The sequence below is a fragment of the Perca flavescens genome, chromosome 16, assembly GCF_004354835.1.
Source record: "Perca flavescens isolate YP-PL-M2 chromosome 16, PFLA_1.0, whole genome shotgun sequence".
Lineage (NCBI taxonomy): Eukaryota > Metazoa > Chordata > Actinopteri > Perciformes > Percidae > Perca > Perca flavescens.
The window spans coordinates 13,389,716-13,397,215 of record NC_041346.1 but is presented as its reverse complement, the minus strand read 5'-3'; the positions used below and the strand labels follow the sequence as shown (position 1 = coordinate 13,397,215).

The window sequence follows — 7,500 nt, the reverse complement described above, 5'->3', positions numbered from 1 at the left end:
AAATTAAAAGGGATAGCAACCAATCCTTATCCTTATGCTTCATACTGCTGCTTTTGTTCAATCAACAGTCCAATAACCCAAATCTATTTAATGTTTATACTAATTAAAAAGCAGCAAATCCACACATTGAAGAAGCTACAACCAGCGCATAATTCATCATTTTGTCGATTAATCTTCTGTCGATCAGCTAATCAAATTATGTCACCAATTTCAGCAGTGGCATTAATTATGGTACTGCAAAAGTGGGGTACCATGCTTTAAAGTGACTATATGTAACTTTGAAATGTTTCTGAAACTGTATAACGTTCCATCCAATGATCGTAAATGATCTGTAACAGCAAACGAGACTAGCAGTGAAAAGAAGGCGGTTTGTATATAGTTTTTGTTAATGCCTCTGCCCGGAATGATTTACGGCAGGTAACATAGCACACATTCCGACGGGTCACAGATTTCAGCTGAACACCGAATAAAAAGCCTGTGTTAGTGTATCCAGCCATGTAAAAGGTAGCAGGAGATTTCTTTATATAGGCCTTAACATATTTAGATTTTATTTTAGAAGTTATCTGTTCTACTTATGGCTGATACTGGGGCAGGGCCATCACAGGAAAGAAGGAAATTAAACAAACAAGAACTGAAAGCTACAAGTGAAAGTAAATCGGCGAAATCTGAGTCACACTGGGTTGGGCTTTCAACAGATGGAGGCAATTACGGTAGGGCTGTATCTCACGATACGATACACGATATTCAGCTCACGATACAATATATATCACGATATTCAGCCAACGATTCGATTCGATTCGATATATTTCAATACACTTACATCATTTTCTGAAAGATTTAAAGGGGACCGAGTGATTTTGGTGACATCTTGTGAGTGTTCCATTTACTTGGATTTAATTAATTGAACTGAAACATCAATTACACAATATATGTCTCTGACTGGACAGAGAGTCTACAGCAGGGATCATCAACTACGTTTTTGTCAGAATTTTTCTAAAGCACTCTGGCGGCCGGACTTTCAAATAAAGAAAATAAAATGAATTTATACCTAATACGCCTATTCTTGTTCGAAATTTTCACTTTCTTACTGAATTAATGCTCCTATTTTTTAACATGTATTAGTGTGAGAAAACTCCTAAAAAACATGGAAACTCCATAATGATAACTGGCTCTTTAACTAGAAAAATATCTCAGACTAGGAGGCAGTTCACTGAGGAGTGATGGTTAAAGTCTGTGATTATGGAAACATTATTGTAGTATGCAGCATCCTGATTGGTGGAAAATGCTTGCAGAAAGAAAGGCTGTTGTCAGGTAAACATGTCACCGTCAAAGAGGCTGAAGCGAAAAGTTGACGTGGAAAAGCCAAAAGCCCAGCTTTAATGATGAATGGACTGATAAGCAGGCTATGCACTCGTCATGTATGCCTCATTTGCAATGAAACGATGTTGTTGCAAAATAATACAACCATCATCATCATCATCACTCGAACATAACGATCGCGTCATTCACGTGCATATTAAGTAGCTCCAGATTGTCCGCTCTAGCGGAGGGTTTGGTTTGTTCAGCCAGCAGTGAGGTTAACAAGAATTTGTCAAAATTTCCAGATTCCCGGCAACCTAAGATAAACAGTTAGACTAAAAACCGACAGCTTTTGTTTTAGCTTGTTTGTAAAAATTCGCTATTTGCAGAGTAGAGCTGTGTTTGCGTAAAACAGCGCGGTGGATTGAGCAGATTGAAATATCGCTTTCTACATGTTGATGCCGGTCTACACAGGTGAGTGCATTGATAAGTATTGACTTTCTACTCACGAAGGTTTAATTGTAGCCTATTTACAGAAAAGAGACCAGCGTGAGTTCATCTGCCCCAGCGGCCGTTGGTAACTGTATCGTTCCCAGTCAGGTGCTGCGTGTTTTAACCTTTAACACACACACACACACACACACACACACACACGCATCTCGGGTCAGCGGTGTGTGTGTGTGTTTTAACGCACACACATCTCGGCTCAGCCGTGTGTGTGGAGCTCGGGCATCGCTGTAGGCTACATAATCCCGGCATGTGAATAGAGATGTAAATATAGGGGGCTGGGTTTTTGCTCTAAATGCTTGAAATGATAAATAACAGAACGCATTTTTTCCTCTTTACATTTTGTGAATTCATGATTATTCTGGGGGCCAGACTAAAAGCTTTGGCGGAGGGCCGCCAGTTGACGTTGGCTGGCTGACCAAATCGCTCTTCCTGCAACGTGAACGGGGGTAAACACGGGGGATTTGAATGGGATTTATGTATCGATACTCGCGACATAAAAATCGATACTTTCTTGGGGGAAAAAATTTCGATTTATATCGCAGAATCGATAAAATTGCTCAGCCTTAAATTACGGGATGGTAAATTATTCCAAAAAGACCCTGAATTGGCCCTAAGGTATGTAATGTGTCTATTTCATTCAGAAAATAACTTTAGATTGCGCGATGTGGTTGGATGCCAGTGGCCAACATTAAATGACGTCCCCCTTCCATTTAGCGAGGACGCTTTATTCCTTTTAGTCTGGGTCGTGTTTGCCTACTATTTCCTTTGCCCTTTGTCCCCCTGTGCTTGTGTAAAGCGCCCTTGGGTTTCATGAAATGCGCTATATTAATCTAAGTTATTAATAACGTTGGTTGCTACAACAATCTCTTATTGCTTTGGCTCGTGACACAGTTACAGTGACACCCGGTTTAGCATCTGTAACGTATTCTCTTATTATTATTATTATTATTATTCATCGCAACATATATGACCTCCCTGTTGGATTCCCTTAGGGTACAGATTTGAACATTGGCAAATTATCAAAAGATGTTTTATCAATATTAGTAAAGTTAGGAATATGGTTATTAATAACTTTATCAAATCGACAAACAATCAAAACGGGGCACCACTCTGCAAGTCAGGGACCAATAATCAAACTGTGGAACAGTCTCATTTCTGTGAAAATCCTTTAAAAGGAAACAAAGGAAGGGGTGATTTTGAGCACGGACCTTTTTAGCCAGCAATTATTACAACAAGTACACAAATAATCACAAGCAACTGCTAATTAAGTATAATAAGATTTATTAACGTCACAATTATCAGTAGCTAATCAATAATCCTTCCATAATAAACTTCTATACCTTTTTCAGTATCACAACCCAAAAACAAAGCAAAAACAAAACAGCATGTGTTGTGGACATGTGTCTGTGTGTGTGTCTGTGTGTGTGTGTGTGTGTGTGTGTGTGTGTGTGTGTGTGTGTGTGTGTGTGTGTGTGTGAGAGAGTAAGTGAAGAGGAGGGGCGGTGTCAAAATGTAGTTCTAACACAAAACTACAAACTCCAAAAATGGCTACTCCTGTAAGCTGCACAAAACTATTTAGCCTCAAGAGGGCGGTAGTGGTGCTGGGTGCACGGAAAGGGGCTGAAGAAGCCGAGGTGGGGGTTGCTAGGCAACGCGCACGTTTATACCATATGCTAGGTCACCTATTAGCTCTATACAAACCCCACGTGGTTAAGATAGCAGCGTTAGCTCGGGAGCTATGTGGCTAGCTTATATGTCCGTGTGTGTGTTAGTAAAAGGAACAGAATAAAGGAGGAAAAGAAAAGACACACTCTGATCTTAGATATTGATAACGGCCAGCTCAGTGGCTAACAGCTGATTCGTCGCGATTATCTCGCGGACAATAACTAAACTCCGTGAAAGGAGTGATTTAGCGGGTAGCGATTACAGTTATACCCAGCTACTTAACACAACATAATCAACGGTATCGTGATCTATTGATACATTCACAGAAAACAGATTAATAATCATATATGGACCATTACATGATTACAATCAGATCACATTAATGGCACAAGCGGTAGCGAACCCTTTGCTCATTAATAAACAAATCAAAACGCACTAGTTCTAACATCTGCCCAGAACTGTGTACAGCCTTAGTGTGCGCGTTGTTTGTCAGTTGATCTCTCGCCAGAGGTTAACGATCCGTTTCGTCCAGAGCAGAGGACGAGACGTGATCCAGGTCGACAAGCAAGAAACAGAACGCCATCCTTTTCTTGAATCCAGGCTGATTAAACCCGCTGCAGATGAGGGAATACTCGGCCAGTATTTCCTCGGATCCCCTTTGTATATCAGACCGATATAAAGTTGTCCCAGCTCCAAACTCGACCAGCGAGGTGACGCCGGCTAGCTAGCCCGGACTAGAGTGCCTCCTGTAGTGACCTGAGACACCGTGGAAAAAGCGAAGAAGACACAAACGCCGACAGCTTTTATCCTTCCTCCACCTCCTAGTGGCGGGGTGGTGCATTCAAAGACCCGGCAGCCAATGGGAAAAGCGCAACCTTATCACAGGTGTGAAGCAGTTCTTTGTCTCACCACCAGTCTAACTTGCCCTCCATGTGTCGAATGTAAAACCTCCATTTTGGGGACTGCTTCCAATTGGCAGCCTGTAGGAGTTTGGGGAAACATGGCTTTGGGATTCACATGTAGGCCAAGATCCTTCGTCTCTGCAGTCAGCGCAGTCCGAGCCATTTTTGGTTAAGATCAATGTTTAACCCACTTCTTGGTCCCCAACATCCCCGTAACGCTTACTCCTAGACCTTTAAGACAGCAGGTGTGGTAAGAACTCTACCGATTTTGTCCAAAGGGGCCGCCGAAATCAACACTAACTGAAAGTTACATATAGCCACTTTAAGTTTAGAAATGATGATAGGTATTCAAACACACATTCACTGCTGTTGGACTAAACACCTTTCGGTCAACATTAGAAGTCACTCTCCTACAAATGTCTGCTGTAGTTTTCCTGCTATAACACTACGACACAACCACTCTCGCTTCCTGGAAATGTGGTTGATGATTGAGCTGCGTCACATGTTGTGGAAATATCTGTTTGAGCAACTCGATCACGCAAAGCACAAGCCCGAGAAGCATCTGTGAAAGTAATTACACTTAATCACATAATATTACCCCTCCTCTGTTTACCGTTTTGGCTTTGAACTGTTAGAAGATGCCTTCTTGTAAAATTGACTTTCCCTAAAAGTTACTGGTTATTGTTTTGTTTTTGTTTTTTACAACAACAAAAAAACAGGGTTTTTAAACACAGACTTTCTCCACTATATCTTCCTTTTATTGTATGTTTTATTACTACACATTCTTGAATCAAATTTTTCGGCATCAGGGCAGCATATGGGGGAAAAAAATAGGCCAACAGATGGATGATCTCAAGACAGCAATGATTTCTTTCTGCCTTAATGATGTAGATAATTGGATTGGAGGTAGGTAAGATGATCCCAGATCACCGCCAAGGCGTGCTTTAACTCTGGAGCCATCTTTATCCTGCTCCTGTTGTCTGTCTAGGAACCACATGCCAACGTAAAAGAGCCGCACGCACACACACACACACACACACACACACACACACACACACACACACACACACACACACACACACACACACACACACACACACACAGTGACGTATACACATGCACGCACATTAACACTCAACAAAACCCTGCAGGAATCAAGCAGACTTTTGTTTGTCCATCGCAGCGCCGACAGAGGAGTGTCTGCCTGAGCCAACATCTTACACACCCATGTCCACCATGGCGCCTAGTCCCATGCCGTTATAATCCAAACACACACATGTCACACATAAACAAATGATGGCTTGAGACACACACACACACACACACACAGAGAGAGAGAGAGAGAGAGAGAGCCTGGCGTCATGCCAGTGTAAGCCAGTCCAGTGCCAGCCCGTCTTCTGAACTTTGTGATCTCTGCCTGCTGTTTTCCTTCTAACTCAGTTAAAAGATTAAAGTGGCTTTAACTTCCTAAAGTTACAATATAATATAATCTGGAAAAGCTCTGGTGGTCAAGTTAAGATAAGGCATCTAGTACTGAATAATATTTACTCCAGTTTGGATGCGGTGTTTCTCTTGTGTTTGCACTGGAAGGTGACCTTAAACAAATGGAAAACATGTCTACAAATTTAAATCCAATCTTGGTTTTTTCCAGACTTGACTTCCTGAAATGTTGACCCTTTGGATAGTTTGTGGCTTTCATGCTGCAGTGCTGAAATTTTACTCTCTCTTAATCATAGGTTGGACTCTCGATGGACGCCTTAATGATGGTGTTTGAGCATAATTTCATATTGAAAGCATTGTTTAAACTCCTTTGTTTGTAAACTTTGAAAAATCGCAGCCTTACAAAAGGGGTTTGATGTGGTAATAAAAATACAGGAAAGGGCAGAAATGTGTAGCTTTGTTAGAACATTGTACTGACAAAACCACAAGGATGCAGTTTCATGCTCCTGTTCTGAACTTTAAAGAAAAAAAAAAAGAAAAGAAAAGAAAAAAAAGATACTTTATAAGCATTGCACGTTTTATAGGGCATCTTCCGTGCAACTGGCATCCGTTTCGTAATGTGACACAACAGACAATATCTCGTATTTGACAAATGGCACAGACTGTAGTGTCTGGTGCCTGAAATGTCATAACCTGGTTCATCAAAAGGTCAAAACTAATTGAATGTTTGATGGAGCTGCAGACAAATATGATCTGCTAATAGATTTAAACCAGGGAACATTGTCCAAACTGCTTCAAAAAGATAATTTGGTTGTCAAATATCATCCTACTGTATGCGAATGCCTGGCTTTGTCTGGCTTTTAAATAAATAAAGCATGTTAAAAAAGAGGTTGTTGTTTTTTTCACCCTGACAGGAATAAATTGATTAGGGGGAAGTCAAGTGCATTTGTTTGCAGCTGGACTGGCTTCCTTGATGGATCCCTGGAGATTAGGCTAACAGAAACACTGATGGCTTAAGGCTAACTTCAATTGAATTAGTTCCAGAAATCCTAAATTCTTCAACCTTACTCAGACTATTTTTTTCCTAAATCACACAATGTGTTTTTAAAAAAAAAAAAAAAAAAAAAAAAAAAAGTACACCCATCTACGCTGAGGCTAGTTATAACAGGCGGGGGAGAATGAGGGGGAGGTCTCCAACAATAGAGGTATTATCTATCCTGTCATGGCATTAACAACCACACAAAGACCCTCAGGAAGAGATCAGAGCAGACCACAGCAGATCAGACACACACACAGCAGCTTTCACACACTCTGTTTGCCACCGTCAGGCCGTGTGACGCCCAGTCTTTGCACGAACCGAGGCTGGGCTCATTTTCACATCAGTCAAACCAGCATAAAGCCGACTTTCTCATTCCTCTGGAAGGTGTGAACGGACAGACATAATCTACTGTGAGGTCATGCGCCATAAATCCACACTTGTCTTTGCTAAGTGCAACAAACAAGGTACAGGAATCTGTCTTTGGGACTTTGGTAAAAGGAGCACATCGAAACTCGCGTATTGACATAAGCCGATATAAATGCACGTGGCTTGAGCAGCTCTCATGTAGTTCAATCACATAGTACACAAGAAAACAGTGTATTCATGCATGGTGGTGTGAAAGCACTCTGCAGCTATCTAAGTCAG

At 41.3% G+C, this 7,500-nt stretch overlaps 1 protein-coding gene across 3 annotated transcripts in view; it reads right to left on the bottom strand.

Annotated features, from left to right (window-relative positions):
- Window positions 1-7,500, bottom strand: part of LOC114570635 (ras-GEF domain-containing family member 1B-B) — a 51,748-nt gene that overhangs the window by 10,713 nt on the left and 33,535 nt on the right. Inside the window, exon 1 of one of the 3 annotated variants that reach the window (XM_028601027.1) lies at window positions 1,809-1,829. The exons of the other annotated variants lie outside the window; for them this stretch is intronic. The gene's annotated coding sequence lies outside the window, so the exon portion shown is untranslated. Of the gene's footprint in view, window positions 1-1,808; window positions 1,830-7,500 lie in introns of those variants that run through there. 3 annotated transcript variants of the gene reach the window in all.